The following is a 23,398-nucleotide window of genomic DNA, read 5'->3' as shown; positions in this document are numbered from 1 at the left end:
ACATACTGAAAAACGTCGTATGATACACGTGCAGAAAGGACATTCCTAACTCGTGTCGATTTAAAATACTCCTGTATCTTCCTTCCCTTCTGTAGTATTTTTTTTCGCTACTTGTTCCGAACTCCCTCTTTTCCGCATTCGTATCTTAATGTACACACCTACTTACTGTTTAGAGAATTACAATAATATATAGGTAGCAGATGTTTGAATGTCACAAGCAAAGGATTAACTAACAGAGTCCCACCGCTATCTTGTTGGTAAGGACTGGATCCCTAAAAGAGGAGAAACTCTTGGGCCAAAACGTATTACTTTCAACTAGATTCATATTCATATAAACAAAAACCCATTTTCAGAGCATGATATTAAATAGGTATTATCTACAATCATAACGCAATGCCTCGTCACACTAGACAGCGAGTACAATGGCGAGAGATTACCCCTTGACCGGTGACCAGAGGACTTTCAGCAGTACCTACTCGTACTAAAAACTGGGGAGCATTTTTAATTTGTGTATAATAATATCTTGTGCTCTCATTTACATATTTGTATATGTTGTATACTTATATTTATTTTACCTTATCCTAGCATGATCTATATTTAAATTTGTGCCTATAATTAACATAATATTAGTGTTTATTAAAGTGTTCTTCACATTACATACTCGTATGGTTAGTTAAGTACCTCTGTGTGACCTAAAAGTTGACTGATAGAGAATGCCATGTAGCATGAAGCAGTCGTCCTTGTACTGTGATGAATCAGATGGCCCTCCGAAGAGTCCGAAGTTTCGACCTGACGAGAAATGACCCACTTCTCTTAGGATCCTTAACGGACAGGGGTGCCAGGGTCCCACGCACCGCGCTCGCGCATAATGTCATTTGCAGTAATTTAATACACACATAAGAAGTAGAAGAGTACATAGTTGTAGTTAACACCCGACCCGTAAAGGTGTTACGGGGATTGTTCTGTGCCTATTAAATTCTTTCATTAATTGAATAGGCTGCTTGACCCTTTTTGAAAGTACTGTCCAATTAACCGAAATGAAAAATTACCATACTTTATTATGACCTAAAAACAGAAAAAATATCTTTAAATTATGTTAATCTGTAGTTAATTAATTATGTTAAGCTGTAGATTATCTGTGCATCAGGTCATTATATTCGAAAACAACATTTTCTGACTTTTAAGCATGAGGCATAAAGTTCATTGTCAGTGATTATTTTGACATGAAGTAAGTTCGAATTTGATGACGTCACTACATCGCTGACAGCGTTTTCGGTGGCCAAAGTAAATAAAAAAATACACACATTTTTAATCGAAAACACGTACCTAGTCATCGTACACTTTTAATCCCAAAATCTATAAATATTGTTTTTTTATTATGTCAAATACTATAGAAGACAATCATATAGCCTATTATTGGTATTCGTTTTTATAAAGTTTGAAAATAAATCGAAAGTATCGAAATCATTAAATAATTTCTAAATATTTAAGGTTTCAGGCAAACTCACAAAAACGCAACAAATAAGCGTGATAAATATAAAGAATACTTAAATAATTAATGTTTTAAATGTAAGTAACCTTTACTTTAGGTAGGTACTTTGAAACTGTCTTCACTAAGTAGTTACCAACACAACTAGAAATGTCCATGCAATGTGAACGTGAAAGTGGATGTTATGTCTATAGTGGAAAGTTAAGCAAAAACAATTATATTTTTAATGTTGTGAAGCATCTAGGTATTATCAATCTTTGAAACAAACTGACCTTGCTCTTTGCACAGGTCGTACGATAAAAACTAAAATGCAAGACAATATATAGGAGTAATCAAAAACAATGCAAGTCCTCATTAATTAGCGACTCAAATACATGTCTATGAATGTCGGCGGCCGATCCTATGTGAGTACTCGCCAAGGGACTCTCGACGCTGATCGGAATTCAAATCCTCATTTGAATCTGTCAAACCGACGTAACATTATAATGTTTGTTATTGTTGTAGTACGAGTTCTTAACCAGATGCAGCCCCATTTAGATGGTACGAGTTTCTCGCCTCGAACGTACGATTATCGAAGTACGAGAAAAAATATCGTATCATGTCAACTATGCGTACGATATCGCACGGGAGGAGGCGATAATCGCCTCGCTTTTGATGTTTGTATGTCTCCGTGTAAACAAAACACGTATGCGAGAATCGTATACGAGTTTGTGCGCTACAGTCGAAATGAATTCTCTTTACCTAGAAACAGAAACCATGGTATTTTTATATTTACAGCTAACTCTCAGTAACAGCTAAAACCAAAAATAAATTAGGGTTATCATTATCCATATTATATAGTTAATGTAGGGTATAATGCTATCATTTAAAATAAATATTATCTATATTCTATGTTCAATAATATCCTAAACATAATCACAAGTATCGCAACCAAGATTTTGTTAGCTAGGTAACGCTACGGTCGAATTCATTATTTTCCCTATTATATAATTATTATTTAGACCGTCATAAATAATTTATAGTGTTTTTAAAGCCCCATTTAGATGGTACGAGTTTCTCGCCACGAACGTACGATTATCGAAGTACGAGAAAAAATATCGTATCATGTAAACTATGCGTACGATATCGCACAGGAGGAGGCGATAATCGCCTCGCCTTTGATGTTTGTATGTCTCCGTGTAAACCAAACACGTATGCGAGAATCGTATACGAGTTTATGCGCTACTCAGAGACTGAATTCTCTTTACCTAGAAACAGAAATCATGTAAATCATGGTACTTTTATATAGCTAACTCTCAGTAACTGCTAAAACCAAAAATAAATTAGGGTTATCATTATCAACATTATAGATAGTTAATGTTTACTGGCATTTTACCCCATATGGAGTATAATGCTATCATTTAAAATAAATCTTATCTATATTCTATGCTCAATTATATCCTAAACCTAATCGCAAGTATCGCAACTAAGATTTTATTAGCTAGGTAACGCTACGGTCGAATTCATTATTTTCCCTATTATATAATTATTATTTAGACCATCATAAAAATTTATTGTGTTTTTAATATTATTGGGTACCATTCAACTTAAATTCAAATAAATCCAAAGTAAATTATATCCAATATTATAAAAAAGCATATAATATATGAGTTTATAATTAATTAATTAGCAACTAAGCACGCAAGTTGACAGGCAAAACTCGCATGAAAATCGGTTCGCCCCGATTCGTGCGATAATCGCACGTTCGAGAAGAAATGTCATACGAGAACCGGTTTAGACGAGTCGAGAAATGTTATGGAATTATCTCCCGAAAATTCAAATCTCTGTCTAAACTATTGGGTTGGTAAGAAAGTAATGAGCGAATCATAACCAATATTGTAATTTTTATTTAATTTATTATTTTAATCATTTATCAAAAATATAACGGCCTTCGTTATCTACTACTTGTCTCCATCGTTCTGGTAAAGAATGAATAGCATCGGCGAAGAAGTTCTTAGGTTTAGATTCAAAAAACTCAGCTATGTACTGTCGTAGATGGGCTTGATCATCGAACTTTTTTTCATTCAAGGCATTGCTTAGCGATCTGAACAATGCGTAATCCGTAGGTGCCAAGTCTGGAGAGTACGGTGGATGAGGTATCACTTTCCAACCTAGCTCCAATAGCTTTAGCCGAGTTACTTTTGCAATGTGTGGGCGAGCATTGTCGTGTAAGAAAAAAACTTTAGCATGCTGTGGACGATTCTGACAGATTTTTTGGTTTAAATTTTCAAGCTGATTACAGTATACTGATGCGGTAACAGTCATTTCACTTGGTAGGAGTTCCCAGTGAATAATACCATGAATATCCCACCAAACGGACAGCATAACTTTTTTCGGGTGAGGCTCTGTTTTTGGTGCCTCTATTCCTTTTTCGTTTGGAGCTAGCCACTGACGTTTGCGTGTGTGATTTATATATAAGACCCATTTTTCATCTCCAGTGATAAGATGGTCCAACCAGTTGAATGTGCGGCGAAAAGACAGAAGTTGTATGCAGATATTGGCACGGCGGTTTAGTTGATCTCTATCAAGTTCGTGCGGTATCCAAACACTGTATTTGTAGTTTTTTCCCAACTCGTGTAAATGTGTTTCTATGGTGACATGAGAGCAGCCTAACTCGGTAGCAAGAGTACGACTCGTTAGCCTCGGATCTCCTTCAATTAAGGTTTTTAATTTGGCTACATCAATCTTCACCGGTCGACCAGGCTTAGGTTGATCTGATAATGAAAAGTCGCCACTACGAAACCGCTGGAACCATCGTTTCGCCGTGGCCTCAGACACAACTTCAGGAGCAACACGCTGACATATATTACGCACTGCTTCGGCGGCTGAATGGCCAGACTGAAATTCATATAGTAAGCAATGCCTTACATGCACTTTTAATTCGTCCATTTTCTTCCTTATATTAGCTCGGCGACAGCTAGTGAATGACTGACGAGAAACTGTGCGACTCGCCCTTTATATACTTTCGACCATAGAAGATTCTAGAACTCTCTCAAAAATTTTATGTGGAATTCAATCGATCGCTCATTACTTTCTTACCAACCCAATTCGCCTGGCGAGTATCGCATACGATACTCGTATGCGAGTTTTTATTTCTCGCACGAATGTAAACGTTTTCGTACGATAATCGGCAGGCGATAATCGCATACGATAATGTCATACGAGTTTCTCGACCAAAATGGGCGAGAAACTCGTACCATCTAAATGGGGCTTAATATTATTGGGTACTATTCATCTTAAATTCAAATAAATCCAAAGTAAATTATATCCAACATTATAAAAAAGCATGTAATGTATGTGTTTATAATTAATTAATTAGCAACTAAGCACGCAAGTTGACTGGCAAAACTCGCATGAAAATCGGTTCAAAAATTCAACTCCCGAAAATTCAACTCTCCGTCTAAACTATTTCGCCTGGCGATAATCGCCTGGCGAGTATCGCATACGATACTCGTATGCGAGTTTTTATTTCTCGCACGAATGTAAACGTTTTCGTACGATAATCGCCAGGCGATTATCGCATACGATAAAGTCATACGAGTTTCTCGACCAAAACGGGCGAGAAACTCGTACCATCTAAATGGGGCTGTACAGTCAACCAATTGGAACCCTAGGCCACTCTACAACCATGTCAAAATGACAAGCGGTAAGAGATTTCTTACAATCTGATTAATAACGTCACTATGACATAGTTCTACAGTGGCCTAGGGTTCCAATTGGTTGAACGTACAGTCCGGTCTGGCAGAAAGCATGAAACTTGGCATGTATATATATTATATATAGCTTATAGGTTTATAAGAAAATATAGAAGTAGAAACACGCCGAGGTGTCAATGTTTCCCCTCTTTCCCCCCACTTTTGTATCCCTGATTTCAGTTTTTTCATATTTCCATGAAAACCGTGAAAGCTACCATCACGATGTCTAGGAGAAATATATTCTTCATAAAATTCTCTACAATATTGTTTTTAGAAGTATGAAGCTAGAACTTATAATTTTCAAACTATGCTCATTTTCCCCTAACAATATTTATCTTTGATGACCTGAACGATAAGTAAATAAGACTAGCGACTTTGCTCTTTTACCTGTGGCAATGTTGCTTGACAAAATTGTTCCTTGGGTCAAACTGATCCGATTTAGCTCAATAGTCATGAAGTCGCACGTCACTACTACTACTCTACGACGCATAGCTCATGTTAGATTTGTTATGCTTGCTGATGCGGTTCTGATCATCATCAGCAGTTCCATTGCACCAAATGTCACTGTTCTAAACGAAAATGCATGTTGTTCTTATAAAAATACCAAAGTCAGTATAAGTGTGCCGTTCAGATTAAGTTTTAGGAAGTCAGATGGTAGTCATGAGTTCTCATCAACCAGGTCTTGAAACCATTTCGTGTTTGGGCTCGTTTGATTCGCCTCAACAAGATCTTTGACAAGAGGTGATGGTACCCAGGATCTGATGATGAAGCCGGAAGGTAGTCATGAGTTCTCATCAACCAGGTCTTGAAACCATTTCGTGTTTGGGCTCGATTGATTTGCCTCAACAAGATCTTTGATAAGAGGTGATGGTACCCAGGATCTGATGATGAAGCCGGAAGGTAGTCATGAGTTCTCATCAACCAGGTCTTGAAACCATTTCGTGTTTGGGCTCGTTTGGTTCGTCTCAACAAGATCTTTGACAAGAGATGGTACCCAGGATCTGATGATGAAGCTGGAAGGTAGTCAAGAGAATTCATCAACCAGGTCTTGAAACCACTCCGTGTTTGGGCTCGTTTGGTTCGTCTCAACAAGATCTTTGACAAGAGATGGTACCCAGGATCTGATGGTGAAGCCGGAAGGTAGTCAAGAGTATTCAACAACCAGGTCTTGAAACTCTTCTGTGTTTGGGCTCGTTTGATTCGTCTCAACAAGATCTTTGACAAGAGATGGTACCCAGGATCTGATGATGAAGCTGGAAGGTAGTCAAGAGTATTCCACGACCAGGTCTTGAAACCACTTCGTGTTTGGGTTCGTTTGATTCGTCTCAACAAGATCTTTGACAAGAGATGGTAATCACTCTTTTATACTCTGGCGCATCCACTGTCTCAGTGTGTCAACAGTCAACTAAAGCAGGTAGGCGTAGCGTAGAGTTGTATTTCCTTACAAAAAACCAATACATAGATGTGGACCTTCCTGTGCTCCATGCAATTAAAACAACATAATATTTAAAAACCGGCCGAGAGCGTGTCGGGTCACGCTCAGTGCCTACACTGAGCGTGGCCCGACACGCTCTCGGCCGGTTTTTAAAGCCGCGTTGGTAAATAGCCGCTCGGCTCTTCCCTAGTTTTCCATATTTTTCAAAAACTATAGAACCTATCAAGTTCAAAACAGTTTTCCTAGAAAGTTTGGGGGGGACACTTTTTTTTTCTTTAGGAGCGATTATTCGCGAAAATATTAATATTATCAAAAAACGATTTCAGTAATTCATTTTTAAATACCTATCCAACAATAAATCATACGTTAGGGTTGAAATGAAAAAAAAAATCAGTCCCTACTTTACGTGTAGGGGGGTACCCTAATAAAACATTTTTTCCGCTTTTTATTTTTGCACTTTGTCGGCGTGACTGATATACATATTGGTACCAAATTTCAGCTCTCTAGTTCTAACGGTCACTGAGATTATCCGCGGACGGACGGACGGATGGAGGGACAGACAGACAGACATGGCGAAACTATAAGGGTTCCTAGTTGACTACGAAACCCTAAAAACACATTTTAAATATTAAACTTATATTGACCGGGATATAGACCGTGAATATAAGTCTAATGAAAATAACCGTGAATCATTCAAAACTCTTACATTTTAAATATAAAAAAAAACTACTTAAAATTAAAGAAAACCGATCTTAGTTCCATTATATACAGAGTGGGGCCTGTAACAAAGGCGAAGAATTGAACTGTAGGCTATTCTCCTTATACTGATCAACATTTATTCAGTGACTTTTAAAAATTATGAAGTCTTTAAATTTTTAATTTTTCATACAAAATAAATATTAGCTTCAATGTACGCCATTATTGTTGTCATTGACGTTGTCTGTCACACTTTAGACTTAACAGAATTCGCAATACATTACCTCTTAGAAAAAACTTTCAAGGGTGATAAAAATCAAAATACAAGTTATTTTTAAAAGTCGCCGAACAAATGTTGATCAGTATAAGTGCGTTTTCACATTATCCGATCCGATATCGGATGTCGGACCGATATCCCATACATTACAGGCGCCATCTTGGATTTTTTCTATTGAAATGCTTCCGACATCCGATATCGGATCGGATAGTGTGAAAACGGCTTAAGGAGAATAGCCTAGAGTTCAATTCTTCGCCTTTGTTACAGGCCCCACTCTGTATATGTACCTAGAAAACATCATCATCTTCCTTGCGTTATCCCGGCATTTGCCACGGCTCATGGGAGCCTGCGGCCCACTTTGACAACTAATCCCAAGATTTGGCGTAGGCACTAGTTTTTACGAAAGCGACTGCCATCTGACCTTTCAACCCAAAGGGTAAACTAGACCTTATTGGAATAAGTCCGGTTTCCTCATGATGTTTTCCTTCACCGAAAAGAACCTAGAAAACATATCATATACAAAATAAAATAAAACTAAGAAAACGGATTATATTCATTATACGCGATATAATCTGATTCCATAAATTTATTTCATGAGTAACTATCGCGGTGACAGAAGACAATATTATATACACAATTTATTATATTATAAAAGTTTTTTAATTTATTTCTTCCAAGGCTACACACGTTTTAATAAAAAAAACTGTGATAAGTTTAATAATTAAACTAAAAGGTCAATATTTATGCACGAAATCATGTATGCAAATATGTAATATATATGGTGGTGTTTTTACGCAAGTATCAATAATGGTTAGTCCGCAACGCCACTGACGGCGTGGCGGTACCGACCATGAATGCTATCCCTTTCGCTCTAGCCGCACGTAAGGTTGGTTCGAAGAGGATCGCACGCTATGTCTGTACCGCAGGCTACAATCGTTATGCTTCTGGTTATAGTGTGCGTCTGCACACAGGCGCACGCCAGCGCCGCCGGCGTCGAAATGCGAGCAAGCAGATTTTTTGAAAGCGCTCTTAAGGGAGTTTCATTTTGATCATCATCAGCAGTTCCACTGCACCAAATATCATTGTTCTTAACGTAAATGCATGATGTTCTTATAAAAATACCAAAGTCGTTATAAGTGTGCCGTTCAGATTTGAAGAGTTCCGTTCTGATGATCATCAGCAGTTCCACTGCACGAAATGTCACTGTTCTGAATGTAAATACATGCTGTTCTTATAAAAACACAAAAATCACTATATCTATGCCTTTAACATTTGAGGAAATCCCTCGACTTCTATAGGATCCCATTATCAGAACTGGACTACTGGCTAATCTGTACTATTTTTTATTTATTTGTTGATAATTGTCGCGATGAGTTGTAAATGCCATAAATTTCACAATGAAATACATAAAAAATAATTATTTTGCTATAAAATCACTATATTACACGAAAATGATACCTATACGATTTGCCCTAGTCGCTAAGAGCAAAAAGAAGTAATGCATAGATTCCTCCGAGGAAACCGGCCCTGTGTTTACATTCAGAACAGTGACATTTCGTGCAGTGGAACTGCTGATGATCATCAGAACAGAACTCTTCAAATCTAAACGGCACACTTATAATGACTTTGGTATTTTTATAAGAACAACATGCATTTTCGTTCAGAACAGTGACATTTGGTGCAATGGAACTGCTGATGATGATCAGAACCGCATCAGCAAGCATAACAAATCTAACATGAGCTATGCGTCGTTGAGTAGTCGTAGAGTAGTAGTAGTGACGTGCGACTTCATGACTATTGAGCTAAATCGGATCAGTTTGACCCAAGGATCAATTTTGTGAAGCAACATCGCCACAGGTAAAAGAGCAAAGTCGCTAGTCTTACTTATCGTTCAGGCCCCGTAGCCGAATGGCATTTCTCCGACGCCAAACGAAAACGAAACATAGTCCGGCTCTGTCGCATCAATACGCAAGAGCGATAGGGATAGATATCTACTATCGTTTCGTTTCGTGAGCGTTTGTGCCATTCGGCTAGGCACCCTGGCCCCGTAGCCGAATGGCATTTCTCCGACGCCAAACGAAAGCGATACGCCGCTGGCTCTGTCGCGCCAATACGCAAGCGCGATAGAGATAGATATCTACTAGCGCTTCGTTTCGTGAGCGTTTCGTGAGCGATTGTGCCATTCGGCTAGCCACCCTGGTCATCAAAGAGAAATATTGTTAGCGGAAAATGAGCATAGTTTGAAAATTATAAGTTCTAGCTTTAAGCCCCATTTAGATGGTACGAGTTTCTCGCCCGTTTTGGTCGAGAAACTCGTATGACATAATCGTATGCGATAATCGCCTGGCGAGTATCGTACGAAAACGTTTACATTAGTGCGAGAAATAAAAACTCGCATACGAGTATCGTATGCGAGACTCGCCAGGCGTTTATCGCCAGGCGAAATAGTTTAGACGGAGAGTAGAATTTTCGGGAGATATTTCCATAACATTTCTCGACTCGTCTAAACCGGTTCTCGTATGACATTTTTTCTCGAACGTGCGATTATCGCACGAATCGGAGCGAACCGATTTTCATACGAGTTTTGCCTGTCAACTTGCGTGCCTAGTTGCTAATTAATTAATTATATACACATATATTATATGCTTTTTTATAATATTGGGTATAATTTACCTTGGATTTATTTGAATTTAAGATGAATAGTACCCAATAATATTAAAAACACTATAAATGATTTATGAAGGTCTCAATAATATACAATAGGGAAAAAAGTGATTTCGACCGTAGCGTTACCTAGCTAATAAAATCTTGGTTACGATACTTGCGATTAGGTTTAGGATATTATTAAACATATAATATAAATAACATTTTTTAATTATCGTATGCATTTTGCCGCATAGATATATGGGGTAAAATGTCAGTAGGTAAACATTAACTTTATAATATTAATAAGCCGAATTTATTTTTGGTTTTAGCAGTTACTGAGAGGTAGCTATAAATATAAAAACACCATGTTTTACATGATTTCTACTGAATACATTTCGACTGAGTAGCGTATAAACTCGTATACGATTCTCGCATATGTGTTTTGTTTACACGGAGACATACAAATATCAAAGGCGAGGCGATTATCGCCCCCTCTCGTGCGATATCGTACGCATAGTTTACATGATACGATATTTTTTCTCGTACTTCGATAATCGTACGTTCGAGGCGAGAAACTCGTACCATCTAAATGGGGCTTTATACTTCCAAAGACAATATTGTAGAGAATTTTATGAAGAATATATTCTTCTCCTAGACATCGTGATGGTAGCTGTCACGGTTTTCATGGAAATATTAAAAAACTGAAATCAGGGATGCAAAAGAGGGGCGAAAGAGGGGAAACATTGTTCTCGGCGTGTTTCTACTTCTATATTTTCTTATAAACCTATATACATGCCATTTCCGCCCCGCACTATTGTCATTTATTATCTAAACGAATCTGTAAAATAAACATTGTGCCTGTGATCCGTGATTTCTCCTCTCTACTCCAGCTGCCCTCTCATGTTACCTCACATCCTATGAGCATCAGCGTGATTAGCGTAAAAAGAAAAACAATTATGTTTTCCCCTCACTACCTCGGAAACACGTGTTTTGTCCTTTAATACCAGCGGGTAAAAACGCATTTTATCCACTAGTGGGTAAAGTAATTTGATCCTGAATAATGTCAAATTAACTACTTTAAAATTGATAAAAGTAGGTGAATCTAGTAATAAAGATGATTTACCACCTGTGGAACTAAGTACTGGAAGCAGTGATAAACGCATTTTTTGCGTTGTAGTTTCCTCGCTATGTGAGGGAAAAAGTTTTGTGTTACACTCGGGTGCAAATGTATTTTACTTCTCGTGTGTTAAAAAACTCGCAAGTTCAGGATTATATTCTCGAACCACTCGCTTCGCTCGTGGTTCAACTATAGAATCCTTTCACTTGCTCGTTTTTTAATTCCACACTCGGCGTTAAAATACAGCGGAAATATTTATTTATTATACAAGGGGGCATTGTATAATAAATAAATATTTCCGCTTCCTGACTCCTGAGCCAACGCCATCTGAAGCTGGCTAACTTTAAGATAAAAATTTACTTATGTATCTTATCTTTGTAACTATCCTACTTCTACCTATCTATTGATTGGCTAAATGTGACTGCCTTCAAAACATTAGTACGATACACAAGAACTTTATCATCAGGCAGATTTTTTAGCAATTAAATCAGGTAGCTAATGATCCCTATGTAATACTTTGCGCCAAAGTGTAGTTTTCTGTTTATAAACAAAGTCGGCACACAAACGCTTAATATGTAGATATTTTTATGACAACATACCAATCCACAACATAGCGTAATACTTATCAGATTAAATTATGATAAGATTTTTTGCTTACGAGCAGGTATTATGTATATTGTAGGAACTTATTTAATCTTACTGAGGCAGGGTGTTTAGATAAGTTTCTTTATTTTATAGATATATTTGAAAAGAAAAACTATGTTTCGTTTATTCGCATCGATTTAGCCTACATTCATATTCGAAAATAAATGTGAGTGAGTTTAGTAAAACGTCCCACTTTGTCGGTTCTAGTTACGGAGCTACGGGCAGTTTAGTGAAATATGGCAAAACCTACCGAAAATCGGTTTTCAATAAATACTGGTTAATGAGACTCTAATAAAGTTATTATTTTAATGCCGGTGCATAAATGTCAAATTGAAGCACCTTTTCAGGGCCTCAAAGTTTAGTGCCGACCGTCCCACTTTGTCGGTTACATAAAAAACCGTGAATATCATACTTGTGACTGTTTTAGGGAAAACTTCTTGCTTTTTCAATGAGTAGTTGTAATATAACAAAACTTTTGGTGAAAGAATTATGTCTGTATGTCCAATAGTTATTTTTTTTATGTATTCAAATATTGCAAAAGTGAAAAGGCGACAACTGTTATACTTTGGGTCGGCAAAAAACACACTTGTACTTTGAAGTTATGGAGTGATGGGTATCAAATAAATCGCCACACTTTAAGGATTTCAAATTAGTCATAATCATGTATGTGACCTTGGCAGTTTGAATATAAAAGTATTCTGAAGCTAAAAAGACAGAAATAGTTCATGGATCCCTTCAGTCAAAAATATAATTTATTACATAGGTACTAGTTGATCTGGGCTGAGCTGTGGGGCCGTTCAAGTATTACGTAAGGATATAGGGGTGGGGGTTTTTGCTTTGCTTATTTTTAATGACATGGGAGGTAGGGGGGAGGGGTCTAGATGATGATTACGTAATATGTTTACATAAGCATGGGGATCGGGTAAGAGCTATGCTTACTTTTGCTGACTAGGGTGTTGGAGGGAGGAGGGGCGGGGTAAATAATTGTAATAAATCTACTTATGTCCTATTTGAACGACCCCCGTAGACCTTGGGGCCCGTTTCTCGAAAGGTACAAGCCTTGTATTACAAGTGCGCGAACTGTCAATACGTATGGGTTGTCATGGAAACACATTTGTAATACAAGGCTTGTACCTTTCGAGAAACGGGCCCCTGATATTATTAGAAAACGCAAAAGTGAAAACACTTACTCAGTCCTTTTCGGCAAATTATCACAGTCAAGTCAGTCAGTCAAGGAGAGCCGATCCCAGATGACGGGATAAGGCTTAGGACAAGAAGAAGAATCACAGTCAAGTCACGTTAGTATTTTGCGCCGTACACGCTATTGGCGCTTAAGTCCTTTATGAAAAAACCAAAAACTGTCTCGACAATAACACTTTACTTTATCATAGAATCTGGTCACAAAATCTCATGAAAATAAATACAGAATAATAAACAGTTATTTAAAAGTTATATTTCGTCTATTTCGATATGACTTATGATTAGTACCTAATACCTATTATAGATTATACTTTTAAACTCTTATTAATTAAAAATATATTATTATCACAAACATTTTCATGGATACTATTTCGAAAAACATGACAGCTATGATTTAAAAGCTGATTTTATACTTGTACTCAATTATCAGCGTGTGGACTACTAGACCGACAAAGTGGGTCACTAAACTTGAGTCGAAAATAAATTCAGTTCAAATTCCGTAAAAATAGATCAAACAAACGCCATTAGTATCAATGACTATTATGTTAATAATAACAAACCTTTATCTCATAGATAAAATGTGTTTAATATACCACACACATGTATTTCACTGAACAAGCACTAAAGTTTAGTAAACCGACAAAGTGGGACGCTCCCTACAGAAAAGCACTAAACTTTATTCGCATAAAAAAGTACTTAATATTTGATGTTTTCATAATTTTTATGTTTGGGATGTGTGTTTTTAAGTAATCATATGTTTTAAATTAATATACATAGGTAATTTGTATTTTATTAATAGTATAATTTTCAATTATATTTTTATTAACTTTTTAATATAATGACTAACTAAGGGCATCCATAGAATTATTTCTACTTTTTTTAGCATAAGAATACATTTATAAATAGAACTTAAATGATAAAACTGCATGTTGTGCTATAAATTTGAACAAAATAGACATATTCACGTTGAGATATGTTTGATCTGTTTTTAAGTTTAAGTCTTCGTAAAATTAAAACTACTATGATTACATACATGATATAGACTTATTAGAAATCCCTAAAGTATGACGATTAATTTGATACCCACCACTCCAGAACTTCACACTACACGTGTTTTTTACCATCCCACACTTTAAGACGTTTTCTCAATTGTCGGTTTTTCGCTATAGCACCTAGAGACATGATTTTTTCACCAAAAGATAGCTTATGTTCCGTTTCCGTAGTATTAGGAATTAGTCGTAACTCCATATCGACAACGTGGGACGTTTTCCCGTGCACAAGCACAAACAGGTAAAGTAACGCATGTTCAAGTAGATAGTATGGTGTAATGGCTTAATAAGACGCTGTTGAATTTTGTATCAAACGCTTTTGATATCTACCTAATTATGTGCAGTGCAGAGTCATTCGTTGCTTCATCTACACTACTACACTCATATTTAATAAACTGTTTGCCGTGTGGCCAGGGTCCTCAACTCCACATGCCCATTGTCCCGAGTTCACGACTCGCATCACGTTATCCCCGCTCTATCGCGGATTCGCGGATAAATATCAAATCTCGCTCATTAATCGATTGAGCGATAATTGATCGCTTATAATTGATACGATTTTGCTCCAGTTCATCGTACTGTTGATTACATTTTTTACGATAAGGTATTAAAATTCGGTTAAAACTGAATTTTCATTATAGTATTCAATCATTTATTGAATTGCTAAATTTAGATCAGGGGCCCGTTTCTCGAAGAACGACGACCTTTCGAGAAACGGGCCCCAGATCTGAGAACTTTCGTCATTGGGAAGGGTTGTAGTAACTTCCTCTTAAAATACTCGTTCTAATTAATGTAGTGAAGGAATTCCTATAATTATTGTATAAAAATATTTGTATGTGAAAAATGACTTTAATTGTTTACTAAACATTTTCATTTGCGGCTTCTTTATTGTGAAGAAGATTGTACCAATTTGCTGCTGTATTATTGTACATTTTTGAATAATTGTAAATTATATTGCGGCCAAATAAATGGATATTTTCACAAAATCGCACAACTCGTGGATGTGCATGTAGAGTTAATTGATATACTTTTTAAAAGAAAAGTGACGTCTGCAATTTACGAGTAGAAACTGTAGAAGCGTGTAGTAAGATGAAAAAGCATTTTATTTTATAACAAATATATATATATATATATATATATATATATATATATATATATATATATATACATACAACGTGTTACACCATCCACTGAAAACTCATTTGTTTATGTGACTGTTTGTGTTCTAAATAAATAAAAAAAAAAAAAAAACCTGAAAGCTGTTTGTTCAGAAACAAGAGTAGAATCGATTAAGCTATATTTTAAGGCAGGTTGTTTTTTGTATTTAGTTTTTATTTTTTGCGTGCCCGTTCTACCAGTATATTATATAACGGTAACGTTATGAAGGCTATAAAAATTGAGTACCGGCCGAGTGGCCTAAGTAAGGTACGAGACTTTTATAGCCTTCATAATGTTATGATTGTATACTATACTTTTTCTACGAAAGCCAAATATAGGTACATATCTACTTATTCGAGAACAATAAAATGGGTTACTTAACTTACTTACCTACTTCTTATAATTAATGGCAATTTTTATATCAATAATTGTACTTACCTACACCCAATTAAGAGTAAAAAAAGTAAACCACTAATGGGTCATTCCTGAGAACTCGATTCTTGATGTCATTCCCTTGGCGTATTTTTTTTAAACAAATTTCTTTATTTTTGTAATAAAATATGAAATTCTATTTAATAATAAGCGTATTTATCGAATAGGCATCACTTTTAATGAATAAAGTCCAAAAAGCTTAGTAAAATTATCATTACCCTGTTTAAAATCCGAGGGAATGAGAACCAGGGGAATGAGATAAAAAGTATGTTTTTTTGTAGATTTTGAAGAAACTGTAATTAATATGAAGATGGCTAAATAATCAATATATGCAGTCATCCATATACTATTATTATTACTAAACATGCTATGCTTATTGCAAGTAATACATTTTATACAAAAATAAAGGGTAATGATAATCACAGTGAACCAAAGCCAGGGAAATGATATATTTACCGTCATAGCTAGAGTTTGCATTATCCGACGGATTTTTAATATTCGAATAATTCGGATAATACAATTTTTATTATTCGAATAATTCGGATAATTTATTAAATGGAACAAAATTAATGTTACAGGTGCGTATAAGCGTGGAATTGATAACGGCTGAGATAGATGAGCGCCATAATGCAAAATTTACCTACATTTTTATTTATTTTTTGCGTAAATCAGCAAACTGTAGAAATTAAAACACACCTAGCTCTCTATCTTTAGTTCTATGACTAGAATCTTGCTATCAGATAGTGAGCTGTCGATATAAGACAGTTAGTAGTAGTGATTAGTTAGGTGTTAGGTATAACGAGAAGTTTTTCTGACAACACCTTTACCTTGGAAATGGATGGTAGAGAGGATGGCTTGTGTAGAGTGGAACGTGAGACAACATCATTGGATATGATGATGGTTATAGGCGATACAGCGTTGTCATATTATCCGTTCCGATATCGGATATAGGAAGGATGTCAAAGGCAAAAATCAAAGATGGCGCCTTGAATGATTTCGAGAATGTATAGGAGTCGGTCCTTCGCTCGATCGGATCGGATACTCATCTTATCTTAAATCTGCGGGGCCCTTCCGGATACACTTCGACCCATCGGGATCTTTTGTGCAATTACCCCCTTAGATCTTAAGATCCTTCAGCTATTCAGGAGCTTCTCGACCATCCCCACGTATCGGATGATGAGGCTCATGGGTAGCTCTCTGATGTCCTTTGGTACTAGGTAGCCTGCTCCAAAGTTCTTCATTATTTGTCTGGCGAGGGCGTGACATTCACACATTAGATGTCTGACGGTCTCTTCCTCTTCGCCGCACATGCGACAATCTGTGTAGTCAGCGTGTCCCATCTTGGCCAACATTCCTTTGATCCCGTAATGGCCTGTGAACACCCCCGTTATAATTTGGAGTTGTCTTTTGCCTAGCTTTCCTAGCTTTTTGCTCCATCCAGATTCTACCCTCCGCATAAAGAGTTTTGAATGCTTCAGACCTACCAGGGCATCCCACTCTTTTTGGTGATTAGCCTTTGTATGGTCCTTCATAGTCGTTTTAATGGTTCCTTGTGACGTTGTCTTCAGACCTGGCCTTGGCAAGTTCATCGGCATTTTCATTGCCAATGAAGCCTTCGTGCCCCGGTATCCATACCAGTTGCATCTTGTTTTGCCTTACAAGCTAACAAGCTTGGAAGGCAAAACAAGCAAGCTCTTAACAAAGAGCTTGGATGCCGTTTAATACCAGTCAAGAGTCACCTCTGGGCGATGTGAAGGCTTTGAGTGCCGCCTGACTGTCGCTGAGTATATAGATATTCTTTCCTTGGGTTTGTCTAACTATATTCTTATGTACACAGGTAATTATTGCGTATGTCTCGGCTTAAAAGACAGTGGCATAATTGCCCATGCTGATACTACCACTGTAGTCACTAGTCATTTGCATAAATGCCTACGCCCATACCAGATGCCATCTTGGACCGGATCGGATACTTAATATAAAAAGTTGAAAACTCTTTTCGTAGGCTCTAAACAAAAGCGTCCTGGTTAGGGTCTTAGAACAGGAATAAGCAACTGAGCATAGGTACTCCTTCAAAACAGAATAACCAAAAAAAGAGAAGACCAATTAGTCGAAGATACTTCCTATCCAGGTGTGGATCATTTTAGACCTTAGTTGCACAGTGGCTGGTATCAAAGTACCAATGGAAGGGGAGAGGCGATAAATAAGTATTGTACCACCAACATAAAATATACAAGACATAAAATTTAAAAAAATGAAGAAGGAGGAGGTACAAAGGCGAACTTATTTAAATATTCAAATCCAAAACGCCTCAAATTGCTCGGCAGCAATTTGATGGGTTTTAGTTTCCAAGCTGATCAGTAGATCGACTAAGATTTCAAAGTATAAGTAGTAATAAGACCGATTTTTGTGTATGAATGTAACTAAGGACTTAAAAGGAAAATGCCTTATATTTCTTAGTGAAGTGGAGGGAATTCTGGCGTACTAAATTGCCATGGAACTGATAACAGCTAAATTCGGAGTGAGGCGCTAAATTTCAATTTCAAAAAAACAAGGGACCAGGAAATCTAGGTATAAATCTCCCTTATTAAGTACGGTTTTACAGATAACTTCACGTTAGCTATTAGCAGTAATGAAAGTAGGTTGGGGTAACGTTTTCATATTAAAAAATAATACTTAAACGTTTTTCTGTTTTTTTAAATCATCCAATTAATCGAATATTTGATAAGAACTGAGTGCGTGGGGTGAGGCATTCTGCTTACTTCTTGTCCACGAATGCTTTCTTTGTTTTGTAAATATTAGTTTGATTTTGAAGATAAATAGGTGTTGACTTGTTAGCAATAACATTGTCCGTATTAAGAATTGATCGAAATTGGTTTCAGTGACGTCTATCTATTAAATATATTACTTATAAATAAAAAATAATGTTTATAGAAATTATCCGTTTATCCGGATAATTTCACTTGGATTATTCGAATATTTTCGGATAAAAATATTGGCGGATATTCGAATAATTCGGATATTCGAATATCCGGATTGCAAACCCTAGTCATAGCTCAGAACTCCTACGACTTGTCATGTCCCCTCCCCGCGGTATCGGGAGCGTTACGGACGCTTATTAGGCACGGTGGGCTCAATTCCTTGAAAAGTGTTTAAGTAGGGATGTGCACGTTGCTTAGTGAGGCACCAAGGGAATGATAGCTAAGCTCCGGACAGACCTTTCATTACAGATGCTCAAGAAAATACAGTAAACACAGGCACTATTTTTTTTTATTGAAATCATAGACTAATGCTTTAACGATTTAATTTAAAGCTATAGTTGATTTCAATCCCTGACTTCTTATTTTTGTAACAGTTTATTCAAAAAAAGACGAATGGACGCACCAGGGTAATGATGTTTCAGGTGTTTGATTATTTTTTTAAGTTAATTCTACTAACCTTAAATAAAAATACATTCATGCCCCAGTTAGATTATGTGGTACTTTAATAGAAAAAAAATAGTTTGATGATTTATTTCAATGTTACGTACGGGTACTTTTTCCGCGAGGACGCGGAAAATTTACACTTTCAAGAATCACCCTAATATTGTTCTTGAGTTTAAGTAAATAAAATCCCAGTATTTATGTAATACAATTTATTTAAAAACATAAGCTGTTTTTAGTTTTATCTAGTCCAAACTTGTCTAAATTTATTTATGATAATGAATATGCAAGTTCTGAATGGTGTTATTTGAAATTATTATGGGAGCATTATTTGGGACAAGTTTGTTTCATGTATTGGGGAATCTCTGAAGGTGGGTGCGGGAACTGTATTGCCATTTTGTGGTGCGGAGGTGGTGGTGCAGACTTTGGATTTTGAACTAGTTTTAACATTGGCTGTTCCGGTTGGAATATTCAAATCTGGAAGAAGTTCTGTTGGCTGATCTTTGCTGGTTCCAGGTATGCAAATGGCTTCGGATGTTGAAGTGGATGGTCCATGTAAGTCTATTGATCCCATCAATTTTTCAGAGACCTTCATTGTGGTCCGCATAGAGGTGTCTATACTATATATCCTTCCGCAACAGAGGTAGACTTCCATCCTCCGTGCCTTTTTAGGTCAGCAATGTCTCCTCCGCCGTCGATTAATAATGTAGCTGATGTTCGTCTAAATGAGTGCCCGGTATATATTATAGATTTTGCTCGGGTAAATTTAAATAGTTGGCTACTGTTTTTCCCATAGATCCAAAAGTATTAACACCAACATTTTGATCCATACATTTTCCTTTGAAGAATCTAACAAAGAAATTGGTACTCTTACATGGATTTGGCCGAAGATTCATGTATTGTTTACATATACCTACTATAATAATTGCCTGTTACTGTGAATGAACGGTCCAATTTGTTTTTGGTATCAAACAACTATACCAATAGAGTGGTATCCAGGTCATTTACGTGTTCATATTTTAATTTGCCTTTTTGGCTCGGAAACCTTCAGACTTCCTTGTCAATAAGGCAATATTATGATGATATTTAGAAATATCCGTTTCGTGGTATAAACTTAGTGTGGATCTTAGCATAGAGTATTCTTTCCACAATGTTGATGGTGAAAACTTGTCGCACAATTCTTCAAAATATGCCAACAACACGGTTTCAGAGAAAACTGTAGCATTTTTTTGCAATTTACATATTATAAAAGTATCATAACATTTTTGGTACACTTTCTTCGACTTTTCAGGTAACACATTGTCAGTCACTTTGAGCGCCATAGCCTTGATTTCTTCGGGAGTACATTGTTCATCAGAATCACTCATAATAACTTAAGCGTGCTTTCAAGAAAAACGTCAAAATAATGTAAAATTGATAATTTTAGTCGGTGAAATACTACACTTTCCGTAATCTAATAGAGATATTTAATTCAAGTTTCAATTAAAGCATCTTATTATCTTGATTCTTATCAGACGGGATTTTTGAAAACTAACTCACTAAATTAATTATGATTTTTTTCTCTGATGCACGTGTAGGAAAACCCGCGTATAGCGCTGAACTAGTCCATCTTCTTTGTAAAATTTGGACAATTTTGAATACTGAAACTGGTAAATTTATAATATGTATCTGTATTTTAATACTGGCTGTTCTTTTTATTAAATATTGAATTGTCAAAAGTTCGCTCTTCTGGCTCAGTGGTAAGGTTCATACAGCATGACAAAAATACGACAGTCCAGTTCCTATTACTATGTGTAAAGCGGCCAATGTCACTGCCATATTTCAGGCAATATTCATATTCATATTCATATTCATTTATTTCTATTAATTATACATCGTCAGTCTTACAATTAGGTACATTATTTACAAAGGAATAATACAAAATGTCAAAAATGATGGGTGTCATAATAAATATAGCAATGACTAAATTAGCATTTGATCTCAATTAAAACATTGAAACAATTTTTGTGTTCTATTGTTCTATTCATCCAAGAATTCAGCTACTGAATAATAGGCCTTTTGGATTAAATGGGATTTTAGTTTTAGAACAAACCCTAAGTTGGTGCGTGCAGCTTTAATACATACTGGGATCTTATTATAAAGTTTAGGTCCCAATACATGTAAGGAAAGGGCGGTTTTTTTAAGTCTATGTATTGGCAATTCTAAATCGTATTGCCTCTGGTCACGGAAGCGATTGCTGGTCCAATTTTTTCTTGGAAACATACTTAGATTATGCCTCACATATTTGCCACCAATAAGGGCTGTTTTGACTACTTATCTAACTATCGACTTTTGTTCCAGTTCCAGCCCAGTTTGTATGACTGACAATTTTTTGATAAGATATTTAGGTAGGTTTTAGAGCCTGTATCTTTGCAATAAGGATTACGAATAGCCAGTAATCTGTGCGGACCATGATGATACACTGACACGTTACCTAAGACATATATAACTCCGTATAGACAGATAAAGTCAAATGGCCGCTGTACACATGGGGCCAACGGTTGAGCCAACCCTTGGAGCACCCCCTTGGCCAAGATAAGAGTCGCTGTTTACACAGTGGTGAACCAATCACTTATCATTGGCCCTTCATAAAAGATGGACGTAGAATGGAAAAGGCTAGATAATTCTAGGACATTCACGTTGTCAGCAAAATTTAATTTATAAATAATAACCTCGTGATAAAATTAAATTATCTGAAATATTAAAAATTTTTTGAATATTCTGATAAGCACATTTATCTTTTTTAGCCAATACATTAAACATATGCAAGGGTATTGTATTTCCTAAAATCAACACTATTATTGGTATAGATGATCTTATTATTTTCGTAGATCTTTCACTACTTTCCTCTCTGACGGCTAACGAGACGACAAACTGAATGAGGCGCCAACGTGTGAACGCAGTTGGCCATTGGCGCCAAGATCCTTTGATGTGTGGACAAAAAACCGACACCAGTCGGTTGGCCGGCCAGCGCTAGCGGCCTAGCGCCAACTGCCAACATACGGCCAAGTAGCCCTCTACACGCTTGGCCGAGAGGTTCCGCCAAGGGGTTCCACCAATGGTTGGCCCAACCGTTGGCCCCATGTGTAAAGCGGCCATTAGAAAAAAACGTACCCCAGTACCATACAGAAAAAGGTACGGTGGCCTAGATGGCATTACACCTTTGGGGTACGCTCAGCTAGAACGGCGCTAATATTAATATTTGACATTTTAAAACATATCAAGCTAAGAATATGGGCCAAATTGTCAAAACTGAGGTTCAAAAGTTTTAAGCCTGTGTCAAGAGATGTCAGTCTATGCACTGTGATTACCCATTTTACTTCGACAGTAACTCTCTATAATACTCGATCCTCTTTAGAGTTACTAATCATAATCAACTAGAATTTCGAAAATAAAAGAAACATCAGTATCTTTGGAAATAATACACCGATTTAAGAATAAATTCTCTTGACTATAATAAAAATCTGTTGGGGTGTCTGAGGTTTTCAGTGGCCGGTGTATATATATGATTGCCCAACGTATTAATACCGTAGTAATCTCAATCAAGCGTGCGCATATACAGTGCCCTTAACTGAATTAATAAATTTAAAAATACTTTTCACCACCCCAACTGGTAAAGGCTCTTTATTTTTCGAAAACAGATGGCTAAATTGCATTTTATCCACAAGAGTTGAAAGTAATTTCATAATATACATAATATATTTTTTCTTTTTAATTTGGTGTCTAGCTAGCTGGCAGAATTTACCTATAAATGATGATTTTGAATCATAAATATGAATTAAATTCATGGATTTGATTTAATTTGTTGTTTTAGAGTTAGTGTTTTGTTCGTGTAAGTGTGGTGAAAATTATGTGTTTCACTCGGTGGCAAAGCTTGTTTAACTTTCGTGCTTTGAAACCCTCGCACTACCTTAAACTCGCAGTTTAATATTGGAATCTTTAACTTGCTAGGGTATCAATTTTGGCACATGCAGTTAAACAATTACTTTTGCCCCTTGTGAAACAAATAACTATTATATACTTTCTAACACACCTCGGACACTGGCGATCAAATATATGAAAGAG

The sequence above is a fragment of the Leguminivora glycinivorella genome, chromosome Z (genome assembly GCF_023078275.1).
Source record: "Leguminivora glycinivorella isolate SPB_JAAS2020 chromosome Z, LegGlyc_1.1, whole genome shotgun sequence".
NCBI lineage: Eukaryota > Metazoa > Arthropoda > Insecta > Lepidoptera > Tortricidae > Leguminivora > Leguminivora glycinivorella.
Note: the sequence above shows the minus strand (reverse complement) of the source record.